This window comes from Orcinus orca, chromosome 20, assembly GCF_937001465.1.
Source record: "Orcinus orca chromosome 20, mOrcOrc1.1, whole genome shotgun sequence".
In the NCBI taxonomy this organism is placed as follows: domain Eukaryota; kingdom Metazoa; phylum Chordata; class Mammalia; order Artiodactyla; family Delphinidae; genus Orcinus; species Orcinus orca.
Window position 1 is genome coordinate 13,623,200 of NC_064578.1, and position 16,925 is coordinate 13,640,124.

A 16,925-nucleotide genomic window follows, 5' to 3' on the forward strand; every position below is an offset into this window, starting at 1 on the left:
AAAAAAACCTGTAGTACCAAGAAACCAAGAAAAAAATTTTTTTCAGCTACTGTATATTTACTTCATATAAATGTCTTGTGAACATTTTACATCATGAGTTTAAATTTTCTGTTCTGTGGATTTATTTTTACACTTTAAAAATTATTTTAAACATATTAAACATGGTTACTATATAATCTGTGTTTGATAATTCCAAAAAATGAACTCGTAGGTTTGTTTTTGCTAGTTTCTTCCATTATGCATAGTTTGTTCCACCAGATAACATTTGTGTTCATTGCAATCTGAATTTTTCAGTGTGACTAGTCGCATACAACTAAAAAAAAATTTTTTTTATTGGAGTATAATTGCTTTACAATGTTGTGTTAGTTTCTGCTGTACAATGCAGTGAATCAGCTATATGTATACCTATATTCCCTCCCTCTTTGACCTTCCTCTTCCCACCCCATCCCACCCAACTAGGTCGTCAGAGAGCACTGGGCTGCGCTTCCTGTGCTTTATAGCTTGTTCCCACTAGCTATCTATTTTACGCATGGTAGTGTATATATGCCGATCCTAATCTCCCAATTCAACTGACCATCCCCTTCCCACCCCGTTTCCACATGTCTGTTCTCTATGTCTACGTCTACCTCTCTATTCCTGCCCTGCAAATAGGTTCATCTGTACCATTTTTCTAGGTTCCACATACATGCGTTAATATATGATATTTGTTTTTCACTTTCTGGCTTACTTCACTCTGTATGATAGACTCTAGGTCCATCAACATCTCTACAAATGACCCAATTTCGTTCCTTTTTATGGCTGAGTAATATTCCATTGTATATATGTACCACATCTTCTTTATCCATTCATCTGATGATGGACACTTAGGTTGTTTCCATCTCCAGGCTATTGTAAATAGAGCTGCAATGAACATTTTGGTACATGACTCTTTTTGAATTATGGTTTTCTCAGGGTATATGCCCAGCAGTGGGATTGCTGGGTCATATGGTAGTTCTATTTTTAGTTTTTTAAGGAACCTCCAATACTGTTCTCCATAGTGGCTGTATCAATTTACATTCCCACCAATACTGCAGGAGGGTTCCCTTTACTCCACACCCTCTCCAGCATTTATTGTTTGTAGATTTTTTGATGATGGCCATTCTGACTGCTGTGAGGTGATACCTCATTGCAGTTTTGATTTGCATTTCTCTAATAATTAGTGATGTTGAGCATCTTTTCATGTGCCTCTTGGCCATCTGTATCTCTTCTTTGGTGAAATGTCTATTTAGGTCTTACACCCATTTTTTAATTGGGTTGTTTGTTTTCTTGATATTGAGCTGCATGAACTGTTTGTATATTTTGGAGATTAATTCGTTGTCTGTAGCATCGTTTGCAAATATTTTCTCCCATTCTGAGGGTTGTCTTTCCGTCTTCTTTATGGTTTCCTTTGCTGTGCAGAAGCTTTTAAGTTTTATTGGGTCCCATTTGTTTACTTTGTTTTTATTTTCATTACTCTAGGAGGTGGTCAAAAAAGATCTTGCTGTAATTTATGTCAAAGAGTGTTCTTCCTGTGTTTTCCTCTAAGTTTTACAGTGTTTGGTCTTACATTTAGGTCTTTAATCCATTTTGAGTTTATTTCTGTGTGTGGTATTAGGGGGTGTTCTAATTTCATTCTTTTACATGTAGCTGTCCAGTTTTTCCAGAAATACCTATTGAAGAGACTGTCCTTTCTCCACTGTATGTTCTTGCCTCCTTTGCCATAAATGAGGTGACGATAGGTGCATGGGTTTATCTCTGGGCTTTCTCTTGTACCATTGACCTATATTTCCGTTTTTTAAAAAAATAATTTTATTATTTTTGGCTGTGTTGGGTCTTTGTTGCTGTGTGTGGGTTTCTCTAGTTGTGGCGAGCGGGGCTACCCTTCATTGTGGTGTGCGGGCTTCTCATTGTGGTGGCTTCTCTTGTTGCAGAGCACAGGTTTTAGGCATGTGGGCTCAGTAGTTGCGACACGCGGGCTGAGAGCTCGTGGGCTTCAGTAGTTGTGGCGCACGGGCTCAGTAGTAGAGACTGGTTCACGGTCTCTAGAGTGCAGGCTCAGTAGCTGTGGCGCATAGGCTTAGTTGCTCTGTGGCATGGGGGATCTTCTTGGACTAGGGATCAAACCCGTGTCCCCTGCATTGGCAGGCGGATTCTTACCCACTGCACCACCAGGGAAGTTCCATATATTTCTGTTTTTGTGCCAGTACCATACTGTCTTGATTACTGTAGCTTTGTAGTATAGTCTGAAGTCTGGGAGCCTGATTCCTCCAGCTCCATTTTTCTTTCTCAAGATTGCTTTGGCTATTCAGGTCTTTTTTGTTTCCATACAAATTGTAAAAATTTTTGTTCTAATTCTGTGAAGAATGCCATTGGTAATTTGATAGGGATTGCACTGACCTTGTAGATTGCTTTGGGTAGTATAGTCATTTTCACAATATTGATTTTTCCAATCCAAGAACATGTTCTGTTTCTCCATCTGTTTGTGTCACCTTTGATATCTTTCTTCAGGGTTTTATAGTTTCTGAGTACAGGTCTTTTGCATCCTTAGGTAGGTTTATTCCTAGGTATTTTATTCTTTTTGTTACGATGGTAAATGGGATTGTTTCCTTAATTTCTCTTAGCGTATAGGAATGCAAGAGATTTCTGCGCGTTAATTTTGCACCCTACAACCTTACCAAATTCATTGATTTGTTCTCATCGTTTTCTGGTGGCATCTTTAGGATTTCCTAGCTATAGTATCATGCCATCAGCAAACAGTGACAGTTTTACTTCTTTTCCAATTTGTATTCCTTTTATTTCTTTTTCTTCTCTAATTGCCATGGCTAGGACTTCCAAAACTGTTGAATAAGAGTGGCGAGAGTGGACATCCTTGTCTTGTTCCTGATCTTAGAGATTTCCTCTAAGATTTCCTTTCAGTTTTTCACCATTGAGAATGAAGTTTGCTGTGGGTTTGTCATATATGGCCTTTATTATGTTGAGGTAGGTTCCCGCTGTGCCCATGTTCTGGAGAGTTTTTATCATAAATGGGGGTTGAATTTTGTCAAAAGCTTTTTCCGCATCTATTGAGATCATATGTTTTTTATTCTTTAATTTGTTAATGTGGTGTATCACATTGATTGATTTGCATATATTGAAGAATCCTTGCATTCCTGGGGTAAATCCCACTTGGTCCGTGGTGTATAATCCTTTTAATATGTTGTTGGATTCAGTTTGCTAGTATTTTGTTGAGGATTTTTGCGTGTATGTTCATCAGTGATATTGGTCTGTAATTTTCTTTTTTTGTGATACCTTTGTCTGGTTTTGGTATCAGTGTGATGGTGGCCTCGTAGAACGAATTTGGGAGTGTTCCGCCCTCTGCAATGTTTTCTAAGAGTTTGAGAAGGATAGGTGTTAGCTCTTCTCTAATGTTTGATAGAATTCGCCTGTGAAGCCATCTGCCTGGACTTTGTTGGAAGATTTTTAATTACAGTTTCAATTTCATTGCTTGCTATATGTCTGTTTATATATTCTAATTTTTCCTCGTTCAGTCTTGGAAAATTGTACCTTTCCAAGAATTTGTCAATATCTTTGAGGTTGTCCGTTTTATTGGCATATAGTTGTTTGTAGCAGTCTCTTACAGTCCTTTGTATTTCTGTGGTGTCAGTTGTGATTTCCCCTTTTTCATTTCTAATTTTATTGGTTTATGTCCTCTCCCTTTTTTTCTTGATGAGTCTGGCTAAAGGTTTATCAATTTTGTTTATCTTTTCAAAGAACCAGCTTTCAGTTTTATTGATCTTTGCTATTGTTTCCTTCATTTCTTTTTCATTTATTTCTGCTCTGATCTTTATGATTTCTTTCCTTCTACTGACTTTGGGTTTTCTTTGTTCTTCTTTCTCTAGTTGCTTTAGGTGTAAGCTTAGATTGTTAGAGATTTTTCTTATTTCTTGAGGTGAGAATGAATTGCTATAAACTTCCCTCTTAGAACCGCTTTTTCTCCATCCCATAGGTTTTGGGTCATCGTGTTTTCATTGTCATTTGTTTCTGTGTATTTTTTTTTTTGTTTCTTCTTTGGTTTCTTCAGTGATCTCTTGGTTACTTAGTAGTGCACTGTTTAGCCTCCGTGTATTTGTGTTTTTTACAGGTTTTTTTCCCTTTATTTCTAATCTCATAGCATTGTGGTTAGAAAAGATGCTTGATATGATTTCAGTTTTCTTAAATTTACTGAGGCTTGATTTGTGACCCAAGATGTGATCTATCCTGGAGAATGTTCTCTGTGCACTTGAGAAGAAAGAGTGTTCTGCCACTTTCGGGTGGATGTCCTATAAATATCAGTTAAGTCTGTCTGGTCTATTGTGTCATTTAAAGCTTGTGTTTCCTTATTTTCTGTTTGGATGATCTGTCCATTGGTGTAAGTGGGGTGTTAAAGTCCTGTACTATTATTGTGTTACTGTCAATTTCTCCTTTTATGATTGTTAGCATTTGCCTTATATGTTGTGGTACTCCTATGTTGGGTGCATAAATATTTATAATTGTTATATCTTCTTCTTGGATTGATCCCGTGATCATTATGTAGTGTCGTTCCTTATCTCTTGTAACTGTCTTTATTTTAAAGTGTATTTTATCTGATACGAGTATTGCTACTCCAGCTTTCCTTTGATTTCCATTTGTGTGGAATATCTTTTTCCATCCCCTCACTTTCAGTCTGTATGTGTCCCTAGGTCTGAAGTGCATCTGTTGTAGACAGCATATATATGGGTCTTGTTTTTGTATCCATTCAGCCAGTCTGTGTCTTTTGGTTGGGGCATTTAATCCATTTACATTCAAGGTTATTATTGATATGTATGTTCCTATCACCATTTTCTTAATTGTTTTGGGTTTGTTTTTGTGGGTCTTTTTCTTCTCTTGTGTTTCCCACCTAGAGAAGTTCCTTTAGCATTTGTTGTAAATATGGTTTGGTGGTGCTGAATTCTCTTAGCTTTTGCTTGTCTGTAAAGCTTTTGATTTCTCAGTTGAATCTGAATGAGATCCTTGCTGGGTAGAGTAATCTTGGTTGTAGGTTTTTCTCCATCACTTTAAGTATATCCTGCCACTCCCTTCTGGCTTGCAGAGTTTCTGCTGAAAAATCAGCTGATAACCTTATGGGGATTCCCTTGTATGTTATTTGTTGCTTTTCCCTTGCTGCTTTTAATATTTTTTCTTTGAATTGAATTTTTGTTAGTGTGATTAATATGTGTCTCGGTGTGTTTCTCCTTGGGTTTATCCTGTATGGGACTCTGCACTTCCTGGACTTAGGTGGCTATTTCCTTTCCCATGTTAGGAAAGTTTTCGACTATAATTTCTTTAAATATTTTCTCAGACTCTTTCCCTTCTTCTTCTGGGACCCCTATAATTCAACTGTTGGTGTCTTTAATGTTGTCCCAGAGGTCTCTGAGACTGTCCTCATTTCTTTTCATTCCTTTTTCTGTATTCTGTCGTGCACCAGTTATTTCCACCATTCTGTCTTCCAGCTCACTACTTGTTCTTCTGCCTCAGTTATTCTGTTACTGATTCCTTCTAGTGTATTTTTCATTTCATTTATTGTGTTGTTCATCTCTGTCTGTTTGTTCTTTAGTTCTTCTAGATCTTTGTTAAACACTCCTTGTATTTTCTCAATCCATGCCACAATTCTATTTCCAAGATTCTGGATCATCTTTACTATCATTACTCTGAATTCTTTTTCAGGTAGCTTGCCTATTTCCTCTTCATTTATTTGGTCTTGGAGGTTTTTACCTTGCCTTTTCATCTGTGACATATTTTTTTGTCATCTCATTTTCTTTTTGATGGGTGGGATTGTGTTCCTGTCTTACTGGCTGTTTGGCCTGAGGCTTCCAGCACTGGAATTTGTAGGCTGTTAGGTAGAGCCACGTCTTGGTGCCAAGGTGAGGACCTCCAGGAGACCTCACTCCGATGAATATTTCTTGGGGTCCATGGTTCTCTGTTAGTCCAGTGGTTCTGACTCAGAGTTCCCACCACAGGAGCGTAGGCCTGAACACCAGCTCTTGAACCAAGATCCTGCAAGCTCTGTAGGGGGGGAAGAAAAAAGAGCAGAACAATAATAAAGAGTAAAAACTAAGATTAGAAAACTAATAGATATGGTAGAAAAAATAAAAATATAAATGAAACAACCTTTTACCAAAAGGTAAAATAGAATCACAATAGCAAAAAAAAAAAAAAGCCAGAAAAGGCCTTGGCTGTGGGTGATGGGGCTTAGGCAGGGGTGGGATTTACGTAGGAGGCAGCCCTATTATTAGGATCCAGAGGGCCAGAAAAGGCCCCAGGGGTGGGGCTGGGGTGGGGGCGGGGCTTAGGCTCAGTGCCTCACCCAGGCAACCCACCCAGGAGAGGCCCAGGAGTGCCTGTGGCCCAGGAGGGTAGAGCACCAGGTCTGGGACCCCAGCAGGCTCCCTGGGCCTGAGTGGACAGGGGAAACTAGTCTCCCCTGATCCTCCGATCCCGGAGGGCCCCTCCACCTCACCTTTTCTATTCTTGCCCCCTCCCCACCCATGCCCCTACGACCCATGGGGCTGTAGGGAGCCCTGGAGGGCGAAGGAAGGGATCTCAGCAGGCTTTCCAGGACCCGAGTGTGCCGTGTGTGTGTGTGTGTGTGTGTGTGGTGGAAACACCCACTGTGCCTCCCCTGATCCTCTGATCCCAGAGGGGGCCCCTTTACCTCAACCTCTCCTCTTCTTCCCACCTCTCCCTCTTATGCCCCAAGGACCAGTGCAGCTGGAGGGGCATTGCAGGGGGAGGACCTAGCCTGGGAGCCCAGCAGGCTTCCTGGGGCCGATTGGGCAGGGGAAACGCTAGCTACACTGCCCCCTGATCCTCCAAGCCCCCAAGGGTCCCTTCAGATGTGGGAACCCCTCCCCTCTCCCAGCCACCCCTCAGGGGCACTGGTCCTGTCTGGCCTCCACTTCTCCTCCCCCCTCAGTCCCCCCATGTCCTACTGGGTAGCTCGGGGGTTCCTCCCATCTCCTCAGGCGTAGAGGACCTCCATCAGTGTTCCGTAGGTGCCCTAGTTGTGGGGAGATGCAAACTCTGCATCCTCCCACTCTGCCATCTTGACTCCGCCCTTCCAGTCACATACAACTTTATATTTATTTATTTATTTGGACCCATTTGGGTGATGTGAATTTGGCGTGTATATTTATTTGACTGCTAGGTTATGTTTACAACTTGTGTTTTATGTTTTCTTCTGTTTTGTTCATCGCCAAGATAGATTTCCTTACAGTCCCTTAAGCCCAGACTCCTGGATTACCATTACTTTGTGGGCCTAACTCGTTGAGTTCCCAGCTTCATGGGAGGAGAGCCTCTTGTTAGACTCTTAGATGGTGTTTGTGTTTGTTTTCTATCCTTCATTCCAAACCAGATCTGTACATTTTAACTTTGGTCAGAATGGTTGATCAAATATACTTAGGGCAAAAGCAGGTTTAGCACTACACTTACCTTCTCTGATTTCCCAGTTTCCTTTAGATTTTATATTAATAATTTCTTACTATTTTTATCAACTGGGATGCTTTTAAGATGTTTTTGTATATTACCTTGCATTTTTAGTTGTTTTCAGTGATGGAGTTGGTTAGGTGCTCTGTTTCTCTGCTTTGCCTGAAACAATATTCTGTTTGATAATAAAATTTGGAAAGCTGTTAGTAGGAACTTCCTTCTCTTAACATTTTCCTCCCACTACACACCCACATACCCACACCCAAACTCACACCTTTAAAAGGAGTTAGATTCTTGTACTTAAAAAAATAATAATAATCTTTTGATGTTCCTACCACCTGGTTTCTTTTATAAATTTATTCATTTATTTATTTTTGGCTGAGTTGGGTCTTTGTTGCTGTGTGCAGGCTTTCTGTAGTTCAGCGAGTGGGGGCTACTCTTTGTTGCGGTACATGGGCTTCTTATTGCGGTGGCTTCTCTTGTTTCAGAGGACGGGCTCTAGGCACGTGGGCTTCAGTAGCTGTGGCTCGAAGCGTCTAGAGCGCAGGCTCAGTAGTTGTGGCGGACGGGCTTAGGTGCTCCGTGGCATGTGGGATCTTCCCAGACCAGGGCTCGAACCTGTGTCTCCTGCATTGATAGGCAGATTCTTAGCCACTGTGCCACCAGGGAAGCCCAGAGTCTTCTACTTTTAAAACTTAACTTTTAGGGAAAAGGTTTATGAAGTGCATCTGGTGTTGTCTGTAAAGTTGAGTTTTATTTTTTGATGCAAGACTATAATTATTATTGGTAACATTCTTTAGACTCTATGAGGCCCTTAAATAGTTTGTAAAAGGTAGACATTTAGGCTGCAATCAACGTATCTGCGATATTTGTGTAATTCTGTACTCAAGTCATATTTTCTTTAACAGTGAAAAATAAGTAAATGTTTTGCATGAAAAGCAGAAACAGTCTCCCTTTCTATTTTTGTTCCACCCTTAGCTCTATTTGCTGAATGGTTAGAAATTTGGTGAATTGATGGAAGTGTTTTATGAGTTTGTATACTCATGTGATTAAGTTTTATAAGTAGTTTCGGAATTTATTATACAGCAGGTTTTTATTAGTTATCCATTTTATACATTTAGTATATATATGTCAATCTCAATCTCCCAGTTCATCACACCACCACCACCTCCCCTCACCACTTTCCCCACTTTGTGTCCATACGTTTGATCTCTACATCTGTGTCTCAATTTTTGCCCTGCAAACCGGTTCATCTGTACCATTTTTCTAGGTTCCAAATATATGCATTAATATATACTTATTTTTCTCTTTCTGACTTACTTCACTCTGTGTGACAGTCTCTAGATTCATCCACATCTCAACAAATGACCCAATTTCGTTCCTTTTTATGGCTGAGTAATATTCCATTGTATATATGTACCACATCTTCTTTATCCATTCATCTGTCAATAGACATTTAGGTTGCTTCCATGACCTGGCTCTTGTAAATACTGCTGCAGTGAACATTGGGGTGCATGACTCTTTTTGAATTACAGTTTTCTCAGGGTATATGCCCAGTATTGGGATTGCTGGGTCATATGGTAGTTCTATTTTTAGTTTATTAAGGAACCTCCATACTGTTCTCCATAGTGGCTGTATCAATTTACATTCCCACCAACAGTGCAGGAGGGTTCCGTTTTCTGCACACTCTCTCCAGCATTTATTGTTTGCAGATTTTCTGATGATGCCCATTCTAACTGTGTGAGGTGATACCTCATTGTAGTTTTGATTTGCATTTCTCTACTAATTAGTGATGGTGAGCTGCTTTTCATGTGCTTCTTGGCCATCTGTATGTCTTCTTTGGAGAAATGTCTATTTAGGTCTTCTGCCCATTTTTTGATTGGGTTGTTTGTTTTTTTAATATTGAGCTGCATGAGTTGTTTATATATTTTGGAGATTAATCCTTTGTCCGTTGATTCATCTGCAAATATTTTCTCCCATTTTAAGGGTTGTCTTTTTGTCTTGTTTGTAGTTTCCTTTGCTTTGCAAAAGCTTTTAAGTTTCATTAGGTCCCATTTGGTTCTTTTTTGTTTTTTTTTAAATTTCCATTACTCTAGGAGGTGGATCAAAAAAGATTTTGCTGTGATTTATGTCAGTGTTCTTCCTATGTTTTCCTCTAAGAGTTTTATAGTGTCCACTCTTAAATTTAGGTCTCTAACCCATTTTGAGTTTATTTTTGTGTATAGTGTTAGGGAGTGTTCTAATTTCATTCTTTTACAGGTAGCTGTCCAGTTTCCCAAGCACCACTTATTGAAGAGACTGTCTTTTCTCCATTGTATATCCTTGCCTCCTTTGTCATAGATTAGTTGACCACAGGTGTTGGGTTTATCTCTGGGCTTTCTATCCTGCTCCATTGATCTATATTTCTGTTTTTATGCCCGTACCATACTGTCTTCATTATTGTAGCTTTGTAGTATAGTCTGAAGTCAGGAAGCCTGATTCCTACAACTGTGTTTTTTTCCCTCAAGAATGCTTTGGCTGTTTGGGGTCTTTTGTGTCTCCAGACAAATTTTAAGATTTTTGGTTCTAGTTCGTGACAAAATGCCATTGGTAATTTCATAAGGGTTGCATTGAATCTGTAGATTGCTTTGGGTAGTATAGTCATTTTCACAATATTGATTCTTCCAATCCAAAACATGATATATCTCTCCATCTGTTTGTATCATCTTTAATTTGTTTCATCAGTGTCTTATAGTTTTCTGCATACAGGTCTTTTGTCTCTGTAGGTAGGTTTATTCCTAGTTATTTTATTCTTTATGATGCAGTGGTAAAAGGGAGTGTTTCCTTAATATCTCTTTCAGATTTTTCATCATTAGTGTATAGGAATGCAAGAGATTTCTGTGCATTAATTTTGTATCCTGCAACTTAACCAAATTCATTGGTTAGCGCTAGTAGTTTTCTGGTGGCATCTTTAGGATTCCCTATGTATAGTATCATGTCATTTGCTAACAGTGACAGTTTTCCTTCTTCTTTTCCAATTTGTATTCCTTTTATTTCTTTTTCTTCTTGATTGCCATGGCTAGGGCTTCCAAAACTATGTTGAATAATAGTGGTGAGAGTGGACATCCTTGTCTTGTTCCTGATCTTAGAGGAAATGCTTTCAGTTTTTCACCATTGAGAGTGAAGTTTGCTGTGGGTTTGTCATATATGGCCTTTATTATGTTGAGGTAGGTTCCCTGTATGCCCACTTTCTGGAGAGTTTTTATCATAAATGGGTGTTGAATTTTGTCGAAAGGTTTTTCTGCATCTGTTGAGATGATCATATGGTTTTTCTTCTTCAATTTTTTAATATGGTGTATCACATTGATTGATTTGAGTATATTGAAGAATCCTTACATCCCTGGGATAAATCCCCCTTCATCATGGTGTACGATCCTTTCCATGTGTTGTTGGATTCTGTTTGGTAGTATTCTGTTGAGAATTTTTGCATCTATATTCATCAGTAATATTGGTCTGTAATTTTCTCTTTTTGTCGTATCTTTGTCTGGTTTTGGTATCAAGGTGATGGTGGCCTCATAGAATGAGTTTGGGGGTGTTCCTTCCTCTGCAGTTTTTTGGAAGAGTTTGAGAAGGATGGGTGTTAGCTCTTCTCTAAATGTTTGATATCATTTACCTGTGAGTCCATCTGGTCCTGGGCTTTTGTTTGTTGAAAGATTTTTGTTTTGTTTTGTTTTGCGGTATGCGGGCCCGTCACTGTTGTGGCCCCTCCCGTTGCGGAACACAGGCTCCGGACGCGCAGGCTCAGTGGCCATGGCTCACGGGCCTAGCCGCTCCGCGGCATGTGGGATCTTCCCGGACTGGCTCACGAACCCGTGTCCCCTGCATCGGCAGGCGGACTCTCAACCACTGCGCCACCAGGGAAGCCCCTGTTGAAAGATTTTTAATCACAGTTTCAATATCAGTGCTTGTGATTGGTCTGTTTATATTTTCTATTTCTTCCTGGTTCAGTCTCAGGAGGTTGTGCTTTTCTAAGAATTTGTCCATTTCTTCCAGGTTGTCCATTTTATTGGCATATAGTTGCTTGTAGTAATCTCTTAAGATTCTTTGTTTCTGCTGTGTCCGTTGTTATCCTTTTTCATTTTTAATACTGTTGATTTGAGTCTTCTTTTTTTTCTTGATGAGTCTGGCTAATGGTTTAACAGTTTTATCTTCTTAAAGAACCAGCTTTTAGTTTTATTGATCTTAGCTCGTTTCCTTCATTTCTTTTTCATTTATTTCTGATCTGATCTTTATGATTTCTTTCCTTCTGCTAACTTTGGGGTTTTTTTTGTTCTTCTTTCTCTAATAGCTTTAGGTGTAATGTTAGCTTGTTTATTTGAGATGTTTCTTGTTTCTTGAGGTAGGATTGTATTGCTTTAAACTTCCCTCTTAGAACTGCTTTTGTTGCATCCCATAGGTTTTGGGTTGTCGTGTTTTCATTCTCATATGTTTCTAGGTATTTTTTGATTTCCTCTTTGATTTCTGCAGTGATCTCTTGGTTATTTAGTAGTGTATTGTTTAGCCTCCATGTGGTTGTGTTTTTTACAGTTTTTTTCCCTGTAATTGATTTCTAATCTCTTAGTGTTGTGGTCAGAAAAAATGCTTGATATAATTTCAGTTTTCTTAAATTTACTGAGGCTTGATTTGTGACCCAAGGTGTGACCTATCCTGGAGAATGTTCCGTGCACACTTGAGAAGAAAGTGTAATCTGCTGTTTTTGGATGGAATGTCCTATAAATACCAATTAAATCTATCTGGTCTATTGTGTCATTTAAAGCTTGTGTTTTCTTAATTTCTGTTTGGATGATCTGTCCATTTGTGTAAATGAGGTGTTAAAGTGCCCCACTATTATTGTGTTAATGTCGATTTCTTCTTTTATAGCTGTTAGTAGTTGTCTTATGTATTGAGGTGCTCCTGTGTTCGGTGCATGTTTATTTATATATAATTGTTACATCTTCTTCTTGGTTTGATCCCTTGACCATTATGTAGTGTTCTCCCTTGTCTCTTGTAACATTCTTTATTTTAAATACATTTTACCTGATACGAGTATTGCTACTCCAGCTTTCTTTCGATTTCGATTTGCATGGAGTATCTTTTTCCATCCCCTCACTTTCAGTCTGTATGTGTCCCTAGGTCTGAAGTGGGTCTCTTGTAGACAGCATATATATGGGTCTTGTTTCTGTATCCATTTAGGGAGCCTATGTCTTTTTGTTGGAGCCTTTAATCCATTCACGTTTAAGGTAATTATCAATATGTATGTTCCTGTTACCCTTTTCTTTATTGTAATGGGTTTGTTTTTGTAGGTCCTTTTCTTCTCTTGTGCTTCCCACTTAGACAAGTTCCTTTAGCATTTGTTGTAGAGCTGGTGTGGTGGTGCTGAATTCTCTTAGCTTTTGCTTGTCTGTAAAAGCTTTTGACTTCTTTGTCGAATCTGAATGAGATCCTTGCTGGGTAGAGTAATCTTGGTTTTAGGTTCTTCCCTTTCATCACTTTAAATATGTCATGCTACTCCCTTCTGGCTTGTAGAGTTTCTGCTGAGAAATCAGCTGTTAACCTTATGGGAGTTCCCTTCTATGTTGTCATTTTTCCCTTGCTACTTTCAATAATTTTTCTTTGTCGTTAATTTTTGCCAGTTTGATTATTATGTGTCTAGGCGTGTTTCTCCTTGGGTTTATCCTGCCTGGGACTCTGCACTTCTTGGACTTGAGTGGCTATTTCCTTTCCATGTTAGGGAAATTTTTGAGTATAATCTCTTCAGATATTTTCTCGGGTCCTTTCTCTCTCTCTTCTCCTTCTGGGACTGCTGTAATGCGAATGTTGTTGCGTTTAATGTTTTCCCAGAAGTCTCTTAGGCTGTCTTCATTTATTTTCATTCTTTTTCCTTTGTTCTGTTGCACGGCAGTGAATTCCACCATCCTGTCTTCCAGGTCACTTGTCTGTTTTTCTGCCTCAGTTATTCTGCTATTGACTCCTTCTAGTGTAGTTTTCATTTCAGTTATTGTATTGTTCATCTCTGTTTGTTCCTTAATTCTCCTAGGTGTCCGTTAAACATTTCTTGCATCTTCTCGATCTTTGCCTCCATTCTTTTTCTGAGGTCCTGGATCATCTTCACTATCATTATTCTGAATTCTTTTTCTGGAAGTTTGCCTATCTCCACTTCATTTAGTTGTTTTTCTGGCATTTTATCTTGTTCCTTCATCTGGTACATAGCCCTCTGCCTTTTCATCTTGTCTGTCTTTCTGTGAATGTGGTTTTTGTTCCACAGGCTGCAGGATTGTAGTTCTTCTTGCTTCTGTTGTCTGCCGGCTGGTGGATGAGGCTTTCTAGGAGGCTTGTGCAAGTTTCCTGGTGGGAGGGACTGGTGGTGGGTAGAGCTGGGTGTTGCTCCGGTGGGCAGAGCTCAGTAAAACTTTATCCACTTGTCTGCTGATGGGTGGGGCGGGTTCCCTTCCTGTTGATTGTTTGGCCTGAGGCGACTCAACACTGGAGCCTACCCGGGCTCTTTGGTGGGGCTAACGGCGGACTTTGGGAGGGCTCACGCCAAGGAGTACTTCCCAGAACTTCTGCTGCCAGTGTCCTTGTTCTCTCAGTGAGCCACAGCCACCCCCCTGACTCTGCAGGAGACCTTCCAACAGCAGCAGGTAGGTGTGGTTCAGTCTCCTATGGAGTCACTGCTCCTTCCCCTGGGTCCCAATGTCCACACTACTTTGTGTATGTCCTCCAAGAGTGTAGTTTCCGTTTCCCCCAGTCCTGTCGAAGTTCTGCTATCAAATTCCCTTAGGCTTCAAAATCTGATTCTCTAGGAATTCCTCCTCCCGTTGCCGGACCCCCAGGTTGGGAAGCCTGTCATGGGGCTCAGAACCTTCCCTCCAGTTAGTGGACTTATGTGGTATGTGTTCTCCATTTTGTGAGTCACCCATCCAGCGGTTATGGGACTTGATAATATTGTGATCGTGCCCGTCCTACCGTCTCATTGTAGCTTCTCCTTTGTCTTTGGATGTGGGGTATCTTTTTTGGTGAGTTCCAGTGTCTTCCTGTCGATGATTCTCCAGCAGTTAGTTGTGATTCTGGCCCTCTCACAAGAGGGAGTGAGAGCACGTCTTTCTACTCCGCCATCTTGAACCAATCTCTCTATTTTATCTTTCTTAAAGCATGAATACCCCAACAAAAAGGACTTGTTTTAAGATGATTTTTAAATAGTTCCCTTTTATGAAAGATTACCTAATCAGTGTTAGTTGACAAAGAGAGTTATTTTATGGTAGAGTAATATGTAATTTTAATGTTCTTTTAGTATTTGGCTTTGTCAATAAATATGCACAGTGATTATCTGAAAACTTTCTTAAAATACACTTTCTTCTTTCCCCAGAGAGTAGCAAAGTAAATAAAACCATCATTCTTTTCTAATCTTCATGAATAATTTCTCACTGGCCCTGTCTGAGAGGATGTTTCCAAGGCCATACTGTAATATCTACAGAGATACAGTTGAGATCTTGCAGTTTAGGCCTCTATGAAAATGCTTCTAAATTACGGAAGTAAAGAGATCTTACACTTAATCTTTGGATAATGTCAGTTGTGGACTTCAGAATGAAGTAGCTAGGGAGGAAAATGTTTCTTATTAGAAGCATGAAACCTTCTGACTGTATCTTGGCCACTGTTCCCTTTTTCCCAATAAGATGTCTGCTCTACAGAGGTGTATAACCCTAGTGCCTTGTTGTATTCCTTTAAAAGGTATTGTACAGTCATTGAAGAATGACACTTTGATCAATGCTATTAAAAGAATAATTGTCTTGACACAGAAAAGCTTTCCTGCTGCAACTTTAAAAATATGCCTTTAAAAGCTGTTTATTGTATATCTTTGCATCCCTCAGAAATGTGTCGCCTTGGCATGAGGTTACTCTGAAGTATTCCACATTGTAACTTAAATGTAAAACCTCCTATTTACCTTTAGAAGTAGCAGACAAACAGGTATTTCCCGACAAAATGGAGCTTAAAGACATGGTAGCATCTTAAGCCACTGTATCTGATCTAAAAAACAGAATTATTGTAAAGAGAAAGATGAAACCTAAATTATTCCTTTTTATTTTGTGAGGTATTGATTTTTTCCATGCTGCTATGTTTAAACTTTGTGGTTTTAATTTCGCTTTGGATTTAGGAATTATACCCTTCCACCCGGTTCAGAGATCTTTTCTAATCACCTGGGAACTGGTTCTTTTAAATGGTGATATGTTGGATGTGTTTTTCTACTGTCTCTTTTTCTTTTATTATATTTTTGATTAGGAGTTTATATAAACCATGTCATATTAGAAAGTCTTCCAAAGTTGATGGTTTCTTCTATGCACAGTGGGTCTTTTACAGATTTTCTAATGTACTAATGCTGTAATTTTAGCTTTATTTCATTCTTTGTAACACTTCTAATATTACCTAACTTCTGACTTTATACCATACTTTTCTGACTTGTGAACTGAGTCCAATACCCTGAAAACCACAATTTTCTTAAATATCTCACTATAGAATGATTATTTACTTAATAGATTTTAAATTTTGTACTTTAAAATTTGACATTCAACCCCAATCTAATGAATTTTACTTACATGGGTATATTTTAAGATAGGTGGCATTGGTTTTTATAGCATGTTGCCTTTGTCATCTGTTTTACTTGTAAAAGCAGGTGTTTTGTTTTAGCTGTTGGTTGTGGTGGTGGTTTTTAGTATTCACTATCCACTAAGTGACAAGTAATTGATATGTAGTATTTTTTTTGAATTTTATTTTATTTTTTTATACAGCAGGTTCTCAGTTATTCATTTTATACATATTAGTGTATATGTCAATCCCAATCTCCCAGTTCATCACAGCACCACCACCCGCCCCCTGCCACTTTCCCGTTGGTGTCCATACGTTTGTTCTCTACGTCTGTGTCTCAATTTCTGCCCTGCAAACCAGTTCATCTGTACCATTTTTCTAGGTTCCACTTATATGCATTAATATACGATATTTGTTTCTCTTTTTCTGACTTACTTCACTCTATGACAGTCTCTAGATCCATCCACGTGTATACACATGACCCAATTTTGTTCCTTTTTATGGCTGAGTAATATTCCATTGTATATATTTACCACATCTTCTTTATGCATTCATCTGTCGATGGGCATTTAGGTTGCTTCATGTCCTGGCTATTGTAAATAGTGCTGCAATGAACATTGGGGTTCATGTATCTTTTTTTTTTTTTTAACTTTTTTGCATTTTTTTTAAAATTAAATTTAAAAAAAATTTTTTTAATGTTTTTTGGCTGCATTGGGTCTTTGTTGCTGTGCGTGGGCTTTCTCTAGCGCGGCAAGCAGGGGCTACTCTTTGTTGTGGTGCACAGGCTTCTCATTGTGGCTTCTGGCTTCTCTTGCTGCAGAGCTCTAGGTGTGGGGGCTTCAGTAGTTGAG

The 16,925-nt window shown here is 39.1% G+C and overlaps 1 protein-coding gene and 1 long non-coding RNA gene across 10 annotated transcripts in view; one reads left to right on the forward strand and one right to left on the reverse strand.

Moving 5' to 3' along the window:
- The window catches only part of VAC14 (VAC14 component of PIKFYVE complex), a 206,075-nt gene that overhangs the window by 121,148 nt on the left and 68,002 nt on the right, over positions 1-16,925 (reverse strand). The gene's annotated exons all lie outside the window — the stretch shown is intronic.
- LOC125962751 (uncharacterized) overlaps positions 1-16,925 on the forward strand; it is a 102,676-nt gene that overhangs the window by 33,114 nt on the left and 52,637 nt on the right. The window lies entirely within an intron of this gene.